Source organism: Scyliorhinus torazame, chromosome 6 (assembly GCF_047496885.1).
Source record: "Scyliorhinus torazame isolate Kashiwa2021f chromosome 6, sScyTor2.1, whole genome shotgun sequence".
Taxonomy (NCBI): Eukaryota; Metazoa; Chordata; class Chondrichthyes; order Carcharhiniformes; family Scyliorhinidae; genus Scyliorhinus; species Scyliorhinus torazame.
This window is the reverse complement of record NC_092712.1, coordinates 242,743,025-242,767,095: the sequence shown is the minus strand read 5'-3', so window position 1 is coordinate 242,767,095 and position 24,071 is coordinate 242,743,025. Positions and strand designations below refer to the sequence as shown.

The 24,071-nt window shown below is 50.9% G+C and overlaps 1 protein-coding gene across 1 annotated transcript in view; it reads left to right on the top strand.

Annotated features, from left to right (window-relative positions):
- Positions 1 to 24,071, top strand: part of LOC140425357 (unconventional myosin-X-like) — a 341,226-nt gene that overhangs the window by 11,335 nt on the left and 305,820 nt on the right. The gene's annotated exons all lie outside the window — the stretch shown is intronic.

Genomic DNA, 24,071 nt, shown 5'->3' with positions numbered 1-24,071 from the left:
GATTTGTACCGAGTGGGACCCAAATGCGAGGGCTATGGTTTGGGATGTGGGATGGGTGCGTAGGGAGCAGCGCCTTACCGTTTCAGGATGGATAAAGCTCTTGGTGCTCCTGGAGTCGAAGAGGCATGCAGTGTCGCGCCCGTTGACCTGGACCTGCATCAGAGTTCTGCAGGTGTTTTGGCCGAGTTTGGTCGAGGGTGATCGCACCCACGGGTGCGGGTAGTCCACGTCCTCAGCTGAGTCGGACTCGTAAAATGGCCGCCGCCGTCGGTCGCGCGTGTCGGGTCGAAGATGGCCGCCGACAAGATGGCCGCTCCCATGATTTGCACGAGGCTGATGATGCGTCAGAAGAGGACGTGTCGGGTCGGTGCGCAGCAGCATTGCAAGGCCTGCGGGCCTGAGAGCCTGATTTTCGGGCCGGCTGTTCTTTGTTTTTCTGGCCCCTGGGTCTGGCCAGGTAGACCCTCGCAAGAGAGTCAGACCCAGTCGCTGCAGATCGCGGAGCGGGCTGGGCAGCGTGGGCGTGTATGCTGGCCCTGTCCGCAGAAGTAGCACGGTGTGCCCCCATGGTGAGCGGGTCCCCGAGTGGCGCAGGCCTGTAATACGGCTGAGTCGGATGAAGTCCGGGGGGGCTCGCAGAGTCCACTGGGTACGTACCCAAGTAATGTCGGGCCACCTCCAGCGAGGAGGCGAGCGTTGGCGTGTCCTGGAGGTCTTTTGCCCCGTTTTCGAGTAGTCGCTGCCGGATGTAGGTCGAGCAGATGCCGGACACGAAAGCGTCTCTGATGTGCAGGTTCATATGGACTTCCCCTGTCACATCCTGATGGTCACAGTCCCTGGCAAGCGCGGTGAGTTTCTCAACTAATTTGTCTAGCGATTGCCCCGAGCGCTGCCGGCAGGAAGAGAGCAGATGCCTGGCATGTACCTCGTTGATGGGTTTGACAAACGGCTTGCTGAGTAACTCGACCGCCTCTTCATAAGTCGTCGCCTTTTCGAGCGTGGCGGAGATTCTGTGACTCACCCGGGCGTGGAGTAGGCTCAGCTTGCATGGCCCCAGGATGGAAATCTCTGCCGAGTCCAGGTAGGCCTCGAAGCACCGCAGCCAGTATTTAAAAATGTCCTTTGCCTCCAGTGTCTGTGCTTCCAGATTGAGCTTCTTTGGTTTTAGGCCTGCGTCCATCCTGATCTAGTTTAGTCTATTAAATTGAGGTACCCTCAATAATGACGCTGAGAGTGTAAACGGTAAAGAAGGCTTGAATAGACTAAGAACTATGCTAGAGCTGAGACATGTGCTAACTGCTGCACAGCCCACAAGGCAGCCCCCTTATATATGGCTCACAGATGGGCGGAGCCAGAGGCGGAGTCCCCAGGGTTCCTAGCCCGGTCTTAAAGGGGACATCACCTTACATGATGACAAGGCAGTAACCGTTCATCACACCATCAGATCGCAGTGCTGGGAACAACCCTGTGAATTCTGCCCAGAACGGACTCAGTTTTTGTTTACACTAGATGACGCCCACAGTATTTACCCGGAGCCCATCCAAAGTGATTCCTAGCTTCCGAGAGCTTGCCTCCTTTTCCGAATCCCAGAATTGACTTTTCATAGAATTTACAGTGCAGAAGGAGGCCATTCGGCCCATCGAGTCTGCACCGGCTCTTGGAAAGAGCACCCCACCCAAGGTCAACACCTCCACCCTATCCCCACAACCCTACCCAACACTAAGGGCAATTTTGGACACTAAGGGCAATTTATCACGGCCAATCCACCTAACCTGCACATCTTTGGACTGTGGGAGGAAACCGGAGCACCCGGAGGAAACCCCCACACACACACTGGGAGGATGTGCAGACTCCGCACAGACAGTGACCCAAGCCGGAATCGAACCTGGGACCCTGGAGCTGTGAAGCGATTGTGCTATCCACAATGCTACCGTTTGCCATGACATCCAAATTGGGAGATTCTTTCCTCTGGCCAAGCTAGGTGAATTTTGCAGTCTCATTTAAATCAGCACAAACTCAGCCTCTTCGATCTGATTGTGAGTTCCCACCCACATTCTGCATGGTGAACCAGAGAGACTTGCTGCTTCTCTTGGTGCCTCATCCTGCAGACTGATCTTGACTTGGACTTTGAATCCCTACGGTGCAGAAGGAGACTATTCGGCTCATCAAGTCTGCACCAGTTGGGGTGGCGCAGTGGATAGCACAGCTGCCTCACGGTGCCAAGGTCCCAGGTTCAGTAAATAGTTTTGAAAATGAGTTTATAATGGGCGCGATTCTCGGGAAAATATCTGGGTAGGGAGCGGGAATTGCTGTGACCTTCCCGGCGCTCGGCCCAGTGAGGCCGGCCATGCAATTCAACGTTTTATGCTCCACTTAACGAGACCTCGGGGGTTTCTCGTCACAAATAAAGGCTCACCAGCTGATTTGCCGGGACCGCGCTCGCCAGTCCCCCGCTAATAAGGCCGAGCAGCACTTCAGCTGCACTTGCTCAGCCAGCTCACAATAATGCCGGCGAGGAGACCAGCCCCAAGATTCTGGGACGCTGACCTCTGGAGGCTCCGAGACACAGTGGCGGCCAGGGGAGATGTCCTGTTTCCCCTGAGGGTCCAGGAGAGTCAGCCACAGGGCAGCCTGTGCTGCCTGGGATGAGATGGCAGCAATGTCAGCTCAGGGAGTATGACCAGGAGCACCACCACCACCACTGTGAACCACGTGTGGCTAATGCCGCCAACAATGCATGGCACCGAGGCCACACTGCAACAGTGGTGACCACAGTGGAAAGCCTAGTGCACAACGTCGGCATCATTAGTGAAGGTGTCCAAGGCATCGTGCAGGTGGTGTCAGCCATGGCTGAGGATGTCTGCAGAATGGCTGCTTTGCTGGAGGATATCGACCAGGCTGACATTGATAAGGTTCTGTTGGGCGTGTCCCGCAGAGGCGCTGCGAAGCTTGTCAGGGTAGCAGGTGGGCATTGCTGAGGCACTGCAGAGCATGGCCCACTCACTCAGGAGCATCGCCGAGGGCATAGACATGATGGTGCAGACAATGGGGAATCGCCAGGTCTGGCAAAGCCAGATGGAGGTTCAGCCGGGGCTTGAACCAGCTGCCCCTCCATCCCAAGATGAACCTCTGGGCCCTACGGGCACCAACCGGAAGGAGGGTACACTTGAGTGCCAACCCGGGCCCATCCCATGGAGTGGTGACAGTGGCCAACAGCTCCCCCGAATTCCACCTCTCTGATGAGGCTGTGTCTCAAAGTCAGCACACCGGACAGGGTGGCATGGCTGTGCCGCCGGCAAGTGCGACGGGGTCCTCCGGCCTCAGTACCCCCAGAGGACGCCCACCAGGAGCATCTAAGGCAAAGGGTCTGGCTTGCACCTCGGATGTGCATCCTGGGGAAACACCTAGATGTTGTGGTAGAGCTAGGAGGGTTAAGCACAATGAGGACACCAGGGGTGGGGTGAGGGGGGGGAACTGGAGAGTGGTGAAACACATTAAACACCTTTTTTGCACAACCAGTATGACGCCTCTAATACTTTCTTCTGCAGTGTGGGCTGACGTCCGAACCCTTTGCACATCTCTGCAGGCATCCACCCACGCTCCGGCCGTCGACATGTCCCCGGAACTGTGTCCCATCCCCTGGGTGTTCGGATGTTTGCTGTTGCATGTTTTGTGTTACCTCCCGCACAGTGTCCAGTCATCAAGGTGTGATTGGGATGCTGGGCAATGACTCCCACATACCACATGGCCTGCCCACGCCTGGGAACCACTTGGGATGCGTGAAGTGCTCACTTCACCATGATTGCCAATTCCCTCTCGGTAATAGCCTTCAGCCGCAAGGCCAGAGGCCTCGGCAGTTGGTGGGGGTTGTGGGTGGTCGTTGGGGCAGACAGGCAAGACAGGGGTTGCCCCTGGAACGGGTAAACGATCCAGTGGTTGGCATGGTGCCGTGAGCAGTTGCTTGCTGGTTGGCCCACCCGTGCAGAGGGCTCCCCAGCCAAGGGTCCATCACGCCCCTTACTTGCTGGGGTGGGCGCTGAATGACAGGAGGCCATTGGATGTGGGGTGACTCCCATTAATTGTATGGAAATGGGGCTTGCATGGTGATAACACTACGGTGAGATTCCGATTTCGCCTCTGGGAACGGGCCGGTTGCATCGCAAACTGTTGGCACCTGGCGCGGCTCTCGTTTTTGGCCCCTCCCGCTATTCACCAGCCTTGTTTCGCTTGAGCCGGAGAATCGCGCCCAATATGTAATTTTATTATTCTTGGGGGTGCAAAAGAGATTCACTAGGTTGGTTCCGGAGTCAAGAGGATTGGCTTATGAGGAGAGACTGAGTAAACTGGGACGATATTCATTGGAATTTAGAAGAATGAGGGGGGGGATCTTATAGAAACATAAAATTATGAAGGGAATAGTTAAGATGGCAGGGACATTGTTTCCACTGGCGGTGAAACTAGAACACGGGGGCATAGCCTTAAAATAAGAGGGAGCAGATTTAGGACTGAGTTTGAGGAGGAACCTTTTCACCCAAAGAGTTATAAATCTGTGGAATTCCCTGCCCAGTAAAGCAGTTGAGGTTACCTCATTGAATGTTTTTAAGGAAAAGATAGATTTTTGAACAGTAAAGGAATTGAGAGTTATGGTGAGTGGGGCTGAGTCCACAAAAGATCAGCCATGATCTTATTGAATCTTATTCGTGGAGCCAGTTGGCCTATTCCTGCTCCTAGTTCTTATGTTCTTATCCATTCATAAAAAGCGGGATCACTGGCACGGGCAGCACTTATTGTCCATTTCTAATGGCGCCGTTTTCTCCAATGGCACCAATGAAGAAACATCTGTCATGATAGGGAAAGAATTTGCAGGATTTTGATCCAGCAATAAAGAAGGAATGGTGCTATATTTCTGACTTGAAGATGGTGGTGTACCCAAGTGCTTGCTGCCGTTGACCTTCTGCGTGATGCAGTTATGGGTTTGCAAGCTGTTGATAAAGAAGCCTTGGGGAGTATCTTGCAGATGATGCACAGTGCTGCCACTGCACATTGGTAGTGGAGGAGGTGAATGTTTAAGTGGCGGATGGGGTGCCAATTGCACAAGTTGCTTAGTCCTGGATGGTGTTGACCTGCTGGAGCTGAACTCATCTAGGCAAGTGGAAAGTACTTAATTGAACCCTGCCTTGTGTTTTGTTGGTGGTGTTAAGACTTTGGGGAGCTAGCAAGTGAGTCACTCTCCACAGAAAACCCAGACTCTTGCTCTTGTAGCCAGATTATTTGCATAGCTAGTCCAGTTAGCTTTCTGGCCGGGGTGTTGATGGTGAGGGCTCTGATAATATGAATATCGAATCGTTGAATGTCAAGGGAGGAATTTGACCACTTCCAACAAAGGAAAGTATTTGCCTGGTACTTGTTGCCATGTGGAAATTGCTGGTATGGCCAGCATTTCCTACCATCCCTAATTGTCCTTGGGAAGATGGTGTCCAGCCATCCTGTTGAATACAACTGCGTGGTTTCAGAACGTAGTTAAAAGTCCACCACAGTGCTGTGGTCTGAGAGTTGCATATAGGCCAAATTAGGAAAGGATGGCAGAGTTCTTTCAATAATCAACATGAGTGAATTAAATGGTTTATCTGGCATTTTCATCATTTCCAGCTTTTTTTATTCTAGATACATCTTATTTTTAAAAAATTTGCATTTGTATAGCATTTTTCATGATCACCAAATGACTTGTTTTACAACCAGTGAAGTACTTTTGATATGTAGTTACTGTTGAAATGCAACAGCCAATTTCCACACAATAAACTCCCACTAAAATACCTGTGATAATGATCAGATAACCTGCTTTTCCAATGTTTTGATTAAGATACCAAGAATAACCCCTCTGCACTTCTTTAACATAGTGGCATGGGTATTTTATGTCTATCTTGGTTTAACATTGGTTTATCCAAAAGGCAACACTCCCTCAGTACTCCACTGTGGCTGTCGGCTTTGATTTGCATTCAGGTTCTTGATTGGGATTTGAACCCAGAAAGTTTTGACTCCGACAAGAGTACTACCAACTGAGCCATGACTGATAAATTTCCCAGTTGCCATGATGGAACGCATGTCTTTAGATTATCAGTATACTATATTAGCCCTGCTACAGTGCCCCATGAAAATATGTTGATTTTCCCCAAATAGTTTCATCAGGTGACTCTGATGATGCCCACAAGATTAACTGAATCTCAAGCAGCATATAAATAACCATTTATTATTATTATTATTATTAATAATAAAATGTCACCTATATCACAGTTCCTTCACTGTTGCTGGATCAAAATCCTGGAACTCTTTCCCGAACAGCACAGTGGGTTCACCTACTCCACATGCACTATAGCGGTACTAGAAGGCAGCTCACCACCACCTTCTCGAGGTCAATGGTCGGCATGGTAGCACAATGATTAGCAATGTGACTTCACAGAGTTAGAGACCTGGTTCGATTCCCGACTTGGGTCACTGTCTGTGCGGAGTCTGCATGTCCTCCCTGTGTCTGCGTGGAGTTCCTCTGGGTGCTCTGGTTTCCTCCCACAAGTCCTGAAAGAAGTGCTTGTCAGGTGAATTGGACATTCTGAATTCTCCCTCCATGTACCCGAACAGGCGCCATAGTGTGGCAACTAGGGGATTTTCGCAGTAACTTCATTGAAGTACTAATGTAAGCCTACTTGTGACACTAATAAAGGTTGTTATTATTAATTATTCATTGCAATGGGCCATAAATGTTGGCTGAGCCAGCAAAGCCCACATCCCCTGTATGAATTAAAAAAAATCTAAAATTCAGATTATTGCCTTAAACTTGATACCAGCTAAGTTTCAAGATTGTCATTTAATGTTTTTTTAAAATAATGCAGCTCTGCATATAAAGCATGATGAATTATAATTCCAGTATACTAATGAAATTTTGTCTATGCACTGAATTACAACTATTTTGTAGCTTCCCCCATCATTTGGACTATTCTGTTCCACTTGTATGATTTCACCAAGGTGCTTTAACTTAATGGCAACCAACAATTTTGGACCAGGATCTGTATTTAGTAGCTTATTGGGTGTCATTATAATGAAGGCTTTATTTCATAGAATTTACAGTGCAGAAGGAGGCCATTCGGCCCATCAAGTCTGCACTGGCTCTTGGAAAGAGCACCCGACCCAAGGTCAACACCTCCACCCTATCCCCATAACCCAGTAACCCCACCCAACACTAAGGGCAATTTATCATGGCCAGTCCACTTAACCAGCACACCTTTGGACTGTGGGAGGAAACCGGAGCACCCGGAGGAAACCCACGCACACACTGGGAGGATGTGCAGACTCCGCACAGACAGTGACCCAAGCCGGAATCGAACCTGGGACCCTGGAGCTGTGAAGCAATTATGCTATCCACAATGCTACCGTGCTACATATAAAGATTCATTTTTCCATTTTGATGACCATTGCAGTGTGGAATTATAGTCTGGCTGTGACTATGAAAGCCTTTGTCTTGCTTGGTAGCCTTAAGAAATACTAAATAATTAGCAATCAGCTTTTAAAAGTTATATTTAATAGTTCATAGTATTATTTTATTAAAAAAAATACTTGTTGTTTGATGGAGTAAATTGGAAATTGTGCTGTCTGCAAATAAAGCTGAATAAATATTTGAAACATTTTCAGGAGATGAGATGTTTTTGAGAAGTGTGAACATTTGAAAACTAAAGAAAAATCGCTAATGATATGAACTAGTATTACTTCAGTATGTGTGTGGTGAGATTTCTTCATAACTATTGTCACAAAAGTATGTGTCCTTATATTCCCAACATGTTCTTTCAAGTTATATGAATGATCTTATTTTCAGTAATCCATCATAACACCGGTGTATACAATTGCACTGTCTTAGCAAAAAATCTTTTGACTCTTCACACAATTATAACAGTGACATTTATTGTTCACTTTTTCTTCTGAAGACAACTGTTTATTGATGCGACCTGGCAGTTTATTGATAGACATCTATGTTTAGTTCGCAGGCCATTCGCAGCATATAAACATCTTAATAAGAGTCTGAATTGAACTTTTTTTCCTATGCAACAAAGCAAGCCTCTAATTCCATACTGAAAAGGCCATCAATATGGGAAAATAAATCTATCCTGTAGCCATTGGGTGTTTTTTAAGTGTCAGTTGGTAATACTCTCACCTTTTGAGACAGACGGTTGTGGGGTCAGGTCTCACTCAAAGGCTTGAGCACAAAATCAAACCGTCATTCCACTGCAGTAATGAGGGAGTATGCAAGAGCTAACAGCAATGACGTTAAAGTGAGATGTTGTCTGTTGTCCTCCATGCTTTTGTTTAATTCAAAAATAGATGCAATGCCTGGTTTCTTTTACTTGCAGAGGATAGGCCATTGAGCATGAATATATATGTAGCATCTAACAAGTGTAAATTACGAGCCTGACCAATGATTATACTAACAAACAATTTAAGACTGTTAGCACACTTTGGATTGTTCAGCAATTTCAAACCAGCAAAGAAAGGATGCGATCCACCAGATATTGAGACATACGGCCTACGTACCTGACATCAAGGCAACACTTAAATTCATATACAACATGACTCATTTGTATGGTAGGCATAACTTCTTTTTGGCTTGACGGCAGTTTCCTGTGAGTAGAAGATACCACCTGTGATGCTCCTATATAGTAGCAGTCGCTCAAGCTTTTGAGAAACCTTATCCTTCTAGGGTAATTTGATATAGACTGGGCACCTTTTTAGGCCATGAGTGTGTGCTGCAAAGTGATATCAGGGTAGTCATTATCCTACAGGATAGCTTTGAATCTTATTTTGGAGTCAGGTTTATACGATGGGTAAATGGTTCAGGCACTAATTACAACTGTTGCTTGAAACAACTGCTCCCACTGGTCTTTACATATAAATAGTACATTCTGATTTTACAATTGGTGATATTTTCTGTCCATTGTCTTTATCTACCCACACACAAAAACCTAAAGCCCTAATTATCCATTTTCTTTAAAATTCTTTGTATGTTGAGCACAAACTAACAGAGAGGTTTTTGATTTCTGGCGGGTTTTATTGGGAGTTTCCCACCAGCTCTGCCAGCATGTTCCCCACCATCATCTCACTGCACAGTCATTTTTCTGGGCCCTCGGGAGTTTCTCACTGATTTAGCTTACACTTAGAATTATTTTCATCACTGGGGAGCTGAACTTATTGGCCAGACCGACACCTCGGAGATTGGGTTGCCATTTTGAAAGGGTGCTCCGATCTCTTACATGTGCTTGTGGGTCCCCCACTCCCCTCACTATGGGCAATGCCATCCCCTACACATACGGGCATTACCCCCCCCCCCCCCCCCCCCCCCCCCCAAATTATGACACCCAGCTATGTGATCAAAGAAGAAAGAAAAGTACAGCACAGGAACAGGCCCTTCGGCCCTCCAAGCCTGCCATAGAACGTAGAACATACAGTGCAGAAGCAGGCCATTCAGCCCATCGAGTCTGCACCGACCCACTCAAGCCCTCACTGCCTCCCTATCCCCGTAACCCAATAACCCCTCCTAACCATTTTGGAGTAAGGGCAATTTATCATGGCCAATCCACCTAACCTGCACATCTTTGGACTGTGGGAGGAAACCCACGCAAACACTGGGAGAACGTGCAGACTCCTCACAGACAGTGACCCAGCGGGGAATTGAACCTGGGACCCTGGCGCTGTGAAGCCACAGTGCTATCCACTTGTGCTACCATGCTGCCTGTCTAACCTAAAAATCTTCTACACTTCCTGGGTCCGTATCCCTCTATTCCCATCCTATTCATGTATTTGTCAATATGCCCTTTAAATATCACCTATCGTCCCTGCTTCCACCACCTCCTCCGGCAGCGAGTTCCAGGCACCCACTACCCTCTTGTGTAAAAAAATCTTGCCTCGTACATCTCCTCTAAACCTTGCCCCTCGCACCTTAAACCTATATCCCCTAGTAATTGTCCCCTCTATCCTGGGAAAAAGCCTCTGACTATCCACTCTGTCTATGCCCCTCATAATTTTGTCGACCTTGATGTACCATCAATTGACGACAGACGAGGAGTCGGGAGAAAAACTGTGGCTTTAATCAGCTTAAAGACACCTGCTGGCAGTCGGTCCCAGAATGAGGGCAGGGCTGGAGGTTGGCCACCTTTATACATGAGCCCCACGGGAGGAGCCATAGGCAGAGCCACAGGCGGAGCCAGCAGGGACAAGCCCAGGCATGTAACAATATAGCAGTACAGTACAATACAGTGGTTAACCACATTCACCCCCTGTTTTTATAAAAAAAAAAAAAGAGTCCGGCGGTGGTGAACTGGACGAGTTGAGTTATAGATCGAGTCTGTCAGGGGCTTTGACTTTCCGCTGTGACCACCTCGGTGCCGGCTGTGGTGTGGATATTGGTGTTGGATGAGGTGTTGAGGCCTGCGTGTCCAGGAGCGTGTCGTCTTCTGCGTCTCTTAGTAGATGTGTAACAATGGGGGGAGACGGTGTAGGGTCAGGGGTAGTGGTGATGGTCACTGGGGAACCTGCGGGTGCCAAATCCCTAAGGGAGACTGTGTCCTCCCGCCCGTCATGGTGTGCCACGTAGGCATATTGGGGGTTAGCATGGAGGGGAAGGACCTTTTCAACCAGTGGATCCGACTTATGGCTCTTCGCAAGCTTCCGGAGGAGGACGGTCCCTGGGACCGTCAGCCAGAATGGGAGCGAGACCCCTGAGGTGGACTTCCTGGGGAATACAAACATCCTCTCTTGAGTGGTCACATTGGTGGCGGTACACAAGAGCGACCAGATGGAGTGGAGTGCATCGGGAAGGACCTCCTGCCAGCGGGAGACAGGGAGACTTCTAGACCGTAGGGCAAGAAGGACGGCCTTCCAGACCATCACGTTCTCCCTCTCCCCTGTCCGTTTCCCCGGGGGTTGAACCTGGTAGTCCTGCTTGAGGCGATGCCCTTGCTAAGCAGGAACTGACGCAGCTCATCACTCATGAAAGAGGAGCCCCGATTACTACGGATATAGGTGGGGAAACCGAACAAGGTGAAGAGGCCGTGCAGGGCCTTGATGACTGTGGCAGAGGTCATGTCAGGGCATGGTATGGCGAAAGGGAAACGCGAGTACTCATCAATGACGTTGAGGAAGTACACATTACGGTCAGTGGAGGGGAGGGGCCCTTTGAATTCGACACTGAGGTGTTCGAAGGGGCGGGAGGCCTTTACCAGGTATGCTCTGTCTGACCGATAGAAGCATGGTTTGCACTCCGCGCAGACCTGACAGTCCCTGGTCATGGTCCTGACCTCCTCGATGGAGTAAGGCAGGTTGCGGGCCTTGATGAAGTGGAAGAACCGGGTGACCCCTGGGTGACAGAGGTCATTGTGGAGGGCCCGAAGTCGGTCTACTTTTGCGCTGGCACATGTACCACGGGATAGGGCATCTGGGGGCTCTTTGAGCTTCCCATGTCGATACAAGATATCATAATTATAGGTGGAGAGTTCGATCCTCCACCTTAGGACCTTGTCATTCTTGATCTTGCCCCGCTGTGTGTTATTGAACATGAAGGCAACTGACCGTTGGTCAGTGAGGAGAGCGAATCGCCTACCGGCCAGGTAATGCCTCCAATGTCGCACAGTTTCCACAATGGCTTGGGCTTCCTTTTCGACGGAGGAGTGTCGAATTTCGGAGCCCTGGAGGGTACTGGAGAAGAAACCCATGGACCTAACCGCCTGGTTGAGGGTAGCGGCCCGGGCAAAGTCGGACGCGTCACTCTCCACCTGGAACGGGATGGACTCGTTTTAGCAATGTCTGCTTTGATGCAGTTGAAGGCCAGACGGGTCTCATCCGTCAGGGGGAAAAAGGGTGGATTTAATGAGTGGGCGGGCCTTGTCTGCATAATTGGGGACCCACTGGGCATAGTAGGAGGAGAACCCCAGGCATCTCTTCAGGGCCTTGGGGCAGTGGGGGAGGGTTGGGCCCTAGCACTCTGTTTTCCACAACGTAGCCAAGGATGGCTAGGTGGGTTGTGCGGAAAACGCATTTCTCCTTATTGTATGTGAGGTTAAGGAGCTTGGCAATGTGTAGGAAGTTTTGGAGGTTGTCGTCATGGTCCTGCTGGTCATAGCCGCAGATGGTGACATTATCCAGATACGGAAACGTGGCCCGCAGCCCGTACTGGTCAACCATTCGGTCCATCTCCCATTGGAAGACCGAGACCCCATTGGTGACGCCGAAGGGGACCCTGAGGAAGTGGTAGTGGCGGCCATCTGCCTCGAAGGCAGTGTATTGGCAGTCCTCTGGGCGGATGGGGAGCTGGTGGTACGCGGACTTCAAGTCGATGGTGGAGAAGACCCGGTACTGCGCAATCTGATTGACCATGTCAGATATGCGGGGAAGAGGGTACGCATCGAGTTGCATGTACTGGTTGATGGTCCGACTGTAGACGATGACCATCTGGTGCTTCTCCCCAGTTTTGACGACCACCACTTGGGCTCCCCAGGGGCTAGTACTGGCCTCTATGATCCCTTCCCGCAGGAGTCACTGGACCTCCGACCTGATAAAGGCCTTGTCCTGAGCACTGTATCGTCTGCTCCCAATGGCGACGGGTGTACAGTCCGGGGTGAGGTTGGCGAAGAGCGGGGGTGGGGCGACTCAAGGGTCACGAGGCTACATACGGTGAGGGGGCACTGGAAGTCAAGACCTAGTAGCTCAGCAGCGCAGAGTTGTTGGAGGACATAGAGTTTGAACCCTTTGAACTCAATGCCCTGTACTGTAAGGGTTGCAACACAGTATCCACGGAATGAGATTCGGAAGCCAGGGAGATTTTCTGGGTCACGGGTAAGATTGGGAGGGAGCAGCGCCGTACCGTATCTGGGTGAATAAAACTCTGTGCTCCCGGAGTCGAACAGACAGGTCGTCTTGTGACCGTTGATCCGGATTGGCATCATGGATTTGGCGAGGTGAGGCGGTCGAGACTGGTCGAGGGTGATGGAGGCAATCTTCGGAAGGTGGGCGGGCCGATTGGATGAGCAGGGGTTCCGGGAGGCGGCGGGGCGAATCAAAGATGGCGGCCCCCATGGGTCGCACGTGGCGGGTGGCGTCGAAGATGGTGGCCTCCACGGGTCGCACGTGGCGGGTGGTGTTGAAGAAGGCGGTCCCCACAAGTTACACGCAGCGCTGCTGGGCTTACAAACAGGTCGGGCCTGGCAGACTTTAGAGAAGTGGCTCTTCTTACCGCACCCGTTGCAGATCGCACTCCTCGCTGGGCAATGTTGCCTGGGGTGCTTACCCTGGCCACAGAAGCATTTTGGGCCTCCGGGATTGACAGTCTTGCGGCGCCCCAGGGTCGGGTGATGGCGGTGCCCACCCGTCCACGAGGGTGCCGCGTGGTCGGAGGTGTAGGCATCCAAGTTGCGGAAGGCCACTTCTAATGAGTCCGAAATCCGTACTGTTTCTTGGAGGTCGAGTGTGCCCCCTTTTTAACAGGCGCTGGCGGATGTAATTCGATTTTGTGCCTACGACATAGGCATCCCGGATCAGCAACTCCGTGTGCTCGGCAACCGATACCGCCTTACAACTGCTGTTCCGGCAGAGTACCCGCAATGCGCGCAGAAATTCGGCTTGCGATTCACCGGGGCGCTGTCGCCTTGTGGCAAGGAGATGCCTAGCATACACCTCGTTGACTCCCTTAACATACTGTCCTTTCAACAGCGCTATCGCATCCTTGTACGAGTCAGCGTCCCTGATGATAAGGAATACTTGTGGCTCACCCGTAAGTTGAGGATTCGCAGCTTGTGGGTGACGGCTACCGCGGAGGACTCGACATTCGATTCGAAGCAGCGTAGCCAGTGTTTAAACATAATAGTGGCGTTGGCTGCTTGGGGGTCCAGCTCCAGGCGATCAGGTTTTAGCGATGGATCTATCTAAAAATTTTAAGCTGATTAAATTGATGTACCATCAATTGACGACAGACGAGGAGTCGGGAGAAAAACTGTGGCTTTAATCAGTTTAAAGACACCTGCTGGCAGCTAGTCCCAGAATGAGGGCGGGGCTGGAGGTTGGCCACCTTTATACATGAGCCCTAGGGGAGGAGCCACAGGCGAAGCCAGCAGGGACAAGCCCAGGCATGTAGCAATACAACAGTACAATACAGTGGTTTACTACAGACCTCTATAAGGTCACCCCTCCACCTCTGTCGTTCCAGTGAGAACAAACCGAGTTTATTCAACCGCTCCTCATAGCTAATGCCCTCCATACCAGGCAACATTCTGGTAAATCTCGTACTGGTAGTATGGCGACCAGAATTGAACACTATACTCCAAGTGTGGCCTAACTAAGGTTCTATACAGCTGCAACATGACTTGCCAATTCTTATACTCAATGCCCCGGCCAATGAAGGCAAGCATGCCGTATGCCTTCTTGACTACCTTCTCCATCTGTGTTGCCCCTTTCAGTGACCTGGTGGACCTGTACACCTAGATCTCTCTGACTCTCAATACTCTTGAAGGTTCTACCATTCACTGTATAACTGATGGTTGAGGGCCCCCTTTCTCAGACCTTCCCCCCGCCCCGCCCCCCCCCCTCCCCCCACCCTTCATAACCCTCTCCTTTCATGTGCATGTCCCCCCTCCGGACCTGACACTTGGCAGTGCCACCTAGGCACCCTAGCAGTGCTCTTGCTTTGCAGTACCACCTGGGCACCTTTACAGTGCCAGGGTGGATGTGCCAAGGTGCCAACTGGGCAGTGACAAAAGTGCCCGTGTTGCAGGAGGGCACCCTGCACTGTCCCTGACCACCCTAGGGTCTCCGATGGCCTGGGCGACCCCCCCCCCCCCCCCACTCTCCAAGGCGTCATTCCACCTGGTCCATGTTGTGTGGATCAGTACTGACTGAACAGCGGCTGGCTGGGGACTGTAGGGAGGCTGTTGGATGCCAGGAGCTGGATAGATCCCGGCTGAGTGCGTCATAACAGGTTTAAAACTTATTTAGGCGTGCACGGTTTGGTCATGCCATTTGTGGGTGGGATCCTAATCGCCCTGCCTCATGAGGTCCGAGTAGATCTCGCGGGGCTGCCGGGAAGTCTGCTGGAGGCTTCTCCCAGAATCTACCGGTCATGTTGCGAGGTGGGCTGGCTGGATGGATACAGAACTGGCTTTGTTATAGAAGACAGAGTAGCGGTGGAAGGGTGTTTTTCTGAATGGAGATCTGTAGCTAGTGGTGTTCTGCAGGGATCAGTGCTGGGGCCTCTGTTGTTATATAAGGCAGCACGGTAGCATAGTGGGTAGCACAATTGCTTCACAGCTCCAGGGTCCCAGGTTCGATTCCTGGCTTGGGTCACTGTCTGTGCGGAGTCTGCACGTCCTCCCCGTGTGTGCGTGGGTTTCCTCCGGGTGCTCCGGTTTCCTCCCACAGTCCAAAGATGTGCAGGTTAGGTGGATTGGCCATGTTAAAATTGTCCTTAATGTCCAAAATTGCCCTTAGTGTTGGGTGTGATTACTGGGTTAAGGGGTTATGGGGATAGGGTGGAGGTGTGGGCTTCGGTAGGGTGCTCTTTCCAAGAGTCGGTGCAGACTCGATGGGCTGAATGGCCTCCTTCTGCACTGTAAATTCTATGAAATAATGGTCTGGAGGAAAATCTGGGTGGTCTGATTTGTAAAGTTTCTGGATGACAAGAAGATTGGTGGAGTTGCTGATAGTGCCGAGGAAATGAAATGAAAATCGCTTATTGTCACAAGTAGGCTTCAAATTAAGTTACTGTGAAAAGCCCCTAGTCGCCACATTCCGACGCCTGTTCGGGGAGGCTGGTACGGGAATTGTCAGAGGTTGCAACAGGATATAGATAGATTGGAGACTTGGGCACGGAAGTGGCATCCGGATAAATGCGAGGTGAGAGGTGGGTGCCCTGAACACGCTGTCAGAGGGTGTGGTGGAAGCAGGTACATTAGCAACAAGGGGCATCTGGATGGATACATAAATAGGGAGCAAATAGAGGGATACGGACGAGTAAGGGCAGAAGGTTTTTTTTTTAGTGAGAGCATCATGATCGGCATAGGTTTTTGAGGGCCGAAGGGAAAGTTCCTGTGCTGTACTTTGCTTTGTTCTTTGTCGTGCTCCCATTCTGACGCAGTGCGGCTGGTAGATCACGCATCACTTTAGTTTAACGTTTTTCAATTTTTAAGTTCTCTGTTCCTTTCTGATCTTTGATTATTTTGCTCCACTCTGCTTTCCAGCCATTTCTTTTTTTTAATATAAATTTAGAGTACCCAATTATTTTTTTCCAATTAAGGTGCAATTTAGCGTGGCCAATCCACCTACCCTTCACATCTTTGGTTTGTGGAGGTGAGACCCACGCCGACACAGGGAGAATATGCAAACTCCACCCGAACATTTGCACAATGACCCAGGACCAGGATCGAACCCAGATCCTCGGCGCCGTGAGGCAGCAGTGCTAACCACTGTGCCACCATGCCGGCAAGCCCCTGCTCTCCAGCCATTTCTCTTGCTGCTTTTGAATTTTCATTTTCCTGATTCCTCATGCCACCGCTCTTTAAAGCCCTGAATACTGCCCTAGCTATTGAACTCATTACTGAGACATAAAAATACTTTAAAAACTAAACGGTCTTCCTCTTGAGAGACTTCAGCTCCTCTTTATTTGAGGATACATGTTCTGATTTACACAAACAGCTGTCCCAAATCAGACTCTCCAAACTGTTCATCTCCCAGTTGCTCAATCTCCTCCCATGACAGTGTCCCATGGGATTCCTGAGGCTGCAACCCAGTGTTTAATTACTGGCACAAACTGGGCTTTCCAGTCATTCCGAGCAAAACTCCACAGCCCACCGGCTTTCCTTTTTCCCCCCCAAGTGCCAGCCTCATTGAGCTAACGCTGCTCCTTTGGGATTCTCTGAGCCCCAGCTCCCTGAGCAGCACTGATCTAATGGAAGCTTTTCAGGTGCTTGGAGCCGACCTACTTCATCTGCTCCTGACCCATTGACAACAACTGTTGCTTGGACAGATCTGTCCTGTTAACATTTCCCAACTATGTGCTGCCCTCTGAGGCTGGCTTGAATGCATTCAACTAGGAACATTCTGTACCTTAAAATATTACAATCTCCATCAATGGTACAAAGTTACCATGGCTTCACCTCTAAAACATAAACAAAGAAAACCCCAAAAATAAAGATTTCATCACAGTGGCCACTCCTACCAAGATTGACATTGACAGATGCATCTGCAACAGGTGATTGGTGAGGGTGCGGCCAAGTAGGTTCTTCCCTCTTGTTGGTTGCCTCATCACCTTCCCCAGATTCAGTCTAGCAGGACTTTGCCAGCTCAGTCAGTAAAGGTGTTGCTGAGCAACCCTTGGTGATGGACATTGAAGTCCCTCACCCAGTGTATATTCTGTGCCCTTACCAACCACCCTCTGTGCTTCTTCCAATTGGTGTTCAAGATGGAGGAGTATTGATTCATCAACTTGAGGGGTGGGGGGCTTGAGGCGGAAGGTGGTAATCAAGAGGGTTCCTTGCCATGTTTGACCTCCTTCATGGGATTGGAGTCAATATTAGCGATGCCCAGGGCAACTCCCGCCACGTACTGCCACCTCTGGTAGGTCTGTCCTGCCTTTGGGACAAGGCATACTCTGGGATGGTGATGGTAGTGCCTGGGATTTTGTAGGATAAATTAGTGTGTATCACTGTCAGGTTGTTGAATGATGTGTCTGTGGGACAGCTCTTCTGATTTTTGCAGGGTCTACAGCCTGGTTGTGCTTTTGTTGTTTCCAGTGTCTAGGATGATGCAGGATGGTCAGTCTGGTTTAATTCCTTTTTGACTTTGTAGCAGTTTAGTACAAGGATCGCTAGACCATTTCAGAGAGAAATTAAGAGTCAACAACATTGCTGTTGGTCTGGAAGCAATGACAGCTGATTTCCTTCCCGAAAGGACAATAGTGAACCAGATGGGCTTTTACGACAGTGATGTTTTCATAGTTGTCATTATTGGGATGGGCCTTCAATTCCCTACTCGTTACTTAATTGAATTTAAATCCCACCAGCTGTGTTGGTGGGATTTGAACCCTTGTCCCCAGAACCTGGGCCTCATCCAGCCCAGTGACATTACCACTCTCTCACCGCTTCCCTGTTGGATAATGGAAAGGGGAAGGTTCCTCCTGCACAATACCTCGGGTCCCCTAAGCTGCTCAATTTGTCTCTTCCCTCCCTTAACATTAAGCTTAACTAGCTAACCCATGGGTTGTGACTGCTTCCAGGGTCAGTGTCCAGGTAACTCTTCTCTCTCCCCAATTCCCTGACACACTGCAGTATCTGCATCATCAACTCCAGCTCAGCAACTCGGAGTTGAATTTCCTCCAGATGTAGACTGCAGCTGTCTGAGATCATGGCATACAAACACCACCTGTACTGACATCGCTATTTAATCTTGCTTATTTATTGAAGTTTAAAATTAGAAACACTAAAGACTCCAGTTCATGTTCTTTTATTCTGCACTGTTCCATGTTTCAAATCACCTTTTTGCTTCTTAACTTTTCATTAGTGTTTATTGGAACTGTTTAAGTTTGATATCCCTCTCCTAGATCTGATTAATAGAACAAAGAACAATACAGCAGAGGAACAGGCCCTTCGGTCCTCCAACCCTGTACCGGTCATGATACCACCCTTGGCCAATACCTTCAGCACTTCCTAGTGCCATATCCCTCTATACCCAGCCTATCCATGTATTTGTCAAGATGCCTTTTTAAAAAAATAAACTTAGAATACCCAATTCATTTTTTTTTCCTATTAAGGGGCAATTTAGCATAGCCAATCCACCTACCCTGCACATCTTTGGGTTGTGGGGGTGAAACCCACGCAAACACTGGGAGAATGTGCAAACTCCACACGGACAGTGACCCAGAGCCGGGATCGAACCTGGGACCTCAGTGCTGTGAGGCAGCAGGGCTAACCCACTGCGCTACTGTGCTGCCCTGTCAAGATGCCTTTTGAATGCCGTTAATGTATCTGCTTCCATAACCTCCCCTGGCAACGTGTTCCAGGCACTCGGCACTCTGTGTATTAAAAAAAAAACCTGCCTCACACATCTCCTCCAAACTTTGCCCCCTGGTGACTGACCCCTCCAGCCTGGGAAAGAGTGCCTGCCCAGCCACTCTATCCATGCCACACATAATCTTTTAGACTCTTGCAGACTCTAAGGTGCGAAATTGGCAGAAGGCTAACTACAACCAGATTAGACAGGATTTGGAGGCTGTTGTTTGGGAGAGGCTGTTTGAGGGTAAATCCACATTTGGCATGTGGGAGTCTTTTACAGAGCAGTTGATGGGAGTGCAGGAAAGGCATGTGCTGGTAAAAAGGAAGGTCAGGAAAGGTTGGATTCAGGACCCATGGATGGCCAGCGAATCTTGTCAAAAAGAAAAAAGATGCATACGAGAGGTAGACGCAACTAAAAATAGATGAAGCACTTGAGGAATACAAGGAAAGGAGAAAAGAGCTCAAGCCGAGAGTTAGGAGGGCAAAAAGGGGTCACGCAATGTCCTTGGCAGACAGAATTAAGGAAAATCCCAAGGCATTTTATGTTTATTAGGAACAAGAGGGTAACTAGAGAAAGAGTTGGTCCACTCCAGGACAAAGGAGGGCAATTATGCGTGGAATCAAAGGAAGTAGGTGAGATCCTTAATGAGTATTTTGCATCAGTATTCACAAAGGAGAGGGACACGTTGATTGGTGGTGTCTCAGAGGGATGTGTAAACACTTTAGAACAGGTCATTATTACGCGGGAGGAAGTGTTGGGAGTGTTAAGAAGCATTAAGGTAGACAAATCCCCAGGGCCAGATGGCATCTATCCCAGATTACTGAGGGAGACAAAAGATGAAATCTTTGTGTCCTCGTTGGCCACAGTTGAGATCCCAGAGAATTGGAGGATAGCCAATGTTGCACCGTTATTTAAGAAGGGTTGCAAGGATAACCCGGGTAACTATAGGCCAATGAGCTTGACGTCGGTGATGGTGAAATTGTTGGAAAAGATTCTCAGAGGTAGGATCTATGCACATTTGGAAGTGAATGGTCTTATTAGTGACCATCCCTGGTTTTGTTCAAGGGAAGTCATGTCTCACTAATTTAATTGAGTTTTTTAAAGCGGTGACAAAAATGATTGACGAGGGAAGGGCTGTTGAAGTTGCCCACATGGACTTTAGTAAAGCATTTGATAAGGTCCCTCATAAATCCCATGGGGTCAGGGGTGAACTAGCTGGATGGATTCAGAACTGGCACGGCCATGAAGATCGAGGGTAGCAGTGGAAGTTTGTTTTTCTGAATGAAGGTCTGTAACTAGTGGTGTTCCGCAGGGATCTCTGGACCTCTGCTCTTTGTGATATATATAAATGACTTGGAAGAAAACGTAGCGGGTCTGATTAGCAAGTCTGCGGATGATATTAAGATTGCAGGAGTTGCGGATAGTGATGCAGATTGTCAGAGAATACAACAGGAAATAGGCTGCCAAATTGGGCAGAGAAATGGCAGACGGAATTTAATCTGGACAAATGCGAGGTGATGCATTTTGATAGATCCAATTCAGGTGGGAGCTATAAAATAAATGGCAGACCCATCAGGAGTCTAGAGGCACAAAGAGATCTGGGTGTGAAGGTCCACAGATCCTTGAAGGTGGCAGCACAGGACGTCCGGTTGCGGCTATGCGGAGCTAAGTCGCACGTTCGGCAGCTCCTGCCAGAAACTGACTTTTGGGCTCTTTTTAGGGCCCCCAGCGGCATTTGTTCGACGGTTCCTAGTGTGGGAAGGTGATAGTAACATTTCCCCGGCACTGTATGGATTGGACCAGGAGTGGAGCGGTGAAAAAAGTAGTTTTGGAGCAGCGAAAAATGCGAGGGAGGAAAATCAAGATGGCGGCGGGTGGAGACCAGGCAGCATGGGCGCAGTGGTCACAGGAACAGCAGGAGTTTCTCCAGCGCTGCTTCACGGAATTGATGGCAGAGCTGTTGGAGCCGATGAAGACTTCGATAGACGAGCTGCTCGAGGCCCAAGAGGCGGCGATCCGGGAAGGGCGGCAAAAGGCCTCGGAGAATGAGGACAAGATCTTGGGCCTGGCGGTGAAGGTAGAGGTGCATGAGGCGATGCATAAGAAATGGCAGGAGAAGTCGGAGGACATGGAGAACCGGTCGAGGAGGAAGAACCTGCGAATTCTGGGTCTCCCGGAGGGAGTGGAGGGGTCTGATGTTGGAGCATACATGGTCACGATGCTGAACACGTTGATGGGCGCGGGGGCCTTCCCGGGGCCCCTGGAGCTGGAGGAGGCCCAAACTCAACGAGCCGCCGTGGGCGGTGCTGGTGCGGTTCCACCGCTTCGTGGACAGGGAATGTGTCCTAAGGTGGGCAAAGAAGGAGTGGAGCAGCAGGTGGGAGAATGCAGAGGTCCGGATATACCAGGACTGGAGCACGGAGGTGGCCAAGAAGAGGGCCGGGTACAATCGGGCTAAGGCGGCTCTGCATCGGAAGGGGGTGAAATTTGGAATTTTGTAGCCGGCGCGACTGTGGGTCACTTTCAAGGACCGCCACCACTACTTCGAGGTGCCGGAGGAGGGGTGGACCTTTATCCAAGCCGAAAGATTGGACTCGGATTGAGGGTCGGTTGCGAGGGGATGTCGAGAGGGGATTGATGTGATTGTTGTGTTTTGGGGGGATGTTCTGTTCTGTTTGGTACTGTTTTCTTTTTGGGTGCTGGTGGAGTAGGGTGAAATGGTTCGTAGTGGGGGTTTGGTGAGAGTGTGGGCATCGGTGTTTGGAAGAGGGGGCCCCATTGGGGGAGAGGGGAGGCCCGAGGTGGGGGAGCTGGGATCAGGCCGCGAAAGGGAGCTGCGCCTGAGGGGGCGGGGCCGGCTTGGTGGAAAGCGTGGGTTTTTCCTCCCGCGCTAGGGAAGGAAGAGGATGGGGTCAGGGGGGAGGGGTGGTGCTGGAGAGGAGCGCCCGCTGATGGACAGGAGGAGGGGGGGGGGGAGAAAGATTCTCACACTGGGGGGTTGATGGAGCGGCCGGGGCCAGCAGGAGTCCGCTGACTTATGGGAGTGCTATGGGGGGAGCAACGCAGCTAGGGGGTGACCTAGCTTTGGGGGGGGGGGGGGGGGAGAAGAGAGGGGAACTGGGTTGCTGCTTCATTGGCCAAAGGGGAGCTGGAGCCTGAAGAGAGAGTCGGGCGGCGGTCTACAGCTGGGGGAAACGGAGAGTGCGGGCATGCGGCTGGCCTAGAGAGGGAGATGGCTAATCGGCCCGGGGGGTGAAGGAAAGGAAGGGAAAGGAAAGTCCCCTGATCCGACTAATAACTTGGAATGTGAGAGGCCTGAACGGGCCGGTCAAGAGGGCCCGTGTGTTCGCGCATCTGAAGGGACTGAAGGCAGATGTGGCCATGCTCCAGGAGACTCATTTGAGGGTAGTAGACCAGGTTAGGCTGAGAAAGGGGTGGGTAGGGCAGGTTTTCCACTCTGGGTTGGACGCAAAGAATCGAGGGGTGGCGATTTTGGTGGGGAAGCGGTTGTCGTTTGAGGCGCTGAGCATCGTGGCAGACAATGGAGGTAGGTACGTGATGGTGAGCGGTAAGCTGCAGGGGGTCCTGGTGACTGTGTATGTCCCGAATTGGGACGATGCCGGATTTATGCGGCGCATGTTGGGCTGGATTCCGGACCTGGAGGCAGGGAGCTTGATAATGGGGGGGGGGGGGGACTTCATCACGGTACTGGATCCAGCATTGGACTGCTCTAGATTTAGGACGGGTAAGAGGCCGGCGGCCGCCAAGGTGTTGAGGGGATTTATGGACCAGATGGGAGGAGTGGACCCATGGAGGTTTGTTAGGCCGGGGGCCAGGAAATTCTCTTTCATTTCCCGCGTCCATAAAGCCTACTCCCGGATTGACTTCTTTGTTTTGAGCAGGGCGCTGATCCCGAGGCTGGAGGACACCGAGTATTCGGCCATAGCCATCTCAGACCATGCCCTGCACTGGGTGGAGCTGAGCTAGGAGAGGAGAGGGACCAGCGCTGCTGTGGCGCCTGGAGGTGGGTGTGCTGGCGGATGAGGTGGTGAGCGGGCGGATCCGCGGGTGCATTGAAAGATACCTAGAGGTGAACGATAATGGGGAGGTGCAGGTAGGGGTGGTCTGGGAGGCGCTGAAGGCGGTGATTAGGGGAGAGCTAATCTCCACTAGGGCCCACAAGGAGGGGAAGGAGAGGAGAGAGAGGGAGAGGTTGGTGGGGGAGATTTTAAGGGTAGATAGGAGGTGTGCAGAGGTCCCCGAGGAGGGACTACTCTAGGAGCGACGAAGCCTCCAGGCCGGGTTCGACCTGTTGACCACCAAGAAGGCAGAGGTGCAGTGGAGGAAGGCGCAAGGGGTGATGTATGAATACGGGGAGAAGGCTAACCGGATGCTGGCACACCAGCTTCGGAGTCGGGTGGCGACGAGGGAGATTGGGGGAGTTGGGGATAATGGGGGGAACATGGTGTGGAGTGCGGTGGGAATAAATGGGGTATTTCGAGACTTCTATGAGGGGCTGTATAGGTCTGAGCCCCCGACGGAGGAGGGGGGGATGCGCATTTTCGGGACCGGCTGAGGTTCTCGAGGGTAGAGGAGGGGCAGGTGGCAGGGCTTGGGGCACCGGTAGGGCTGGAGGAACTGACTAAGAGGCTGGGGAGTATGCAGGCGGGGAAGACACCGGGGCCAGATGGATTCCCGGTGGAATTTTACAGGAAGTATATGGACCTGTTGGGCCCACTACTAGTGAGGACTTTCAATGAGGTGAGGGAGGGGGGGGACCCTACCCCCGACGATGTCCAGGGCACTGATCTCGCTGATCTTGAAGCGGGACAAGGACCCTTTACAGTGTGGGTCGTATAGGCCAATCGCGCTCCTCAACGTGCTTGCAAAGCTGTTAGCGAAGGTGTTGGCTACCAGAATTGAGGACTGTGTTCCGGGTGTGATCCACGAGGACCAGACGGGTTTCGTGAAGGGAAGGCAGCTAAACACCAATGTGTGGAGGC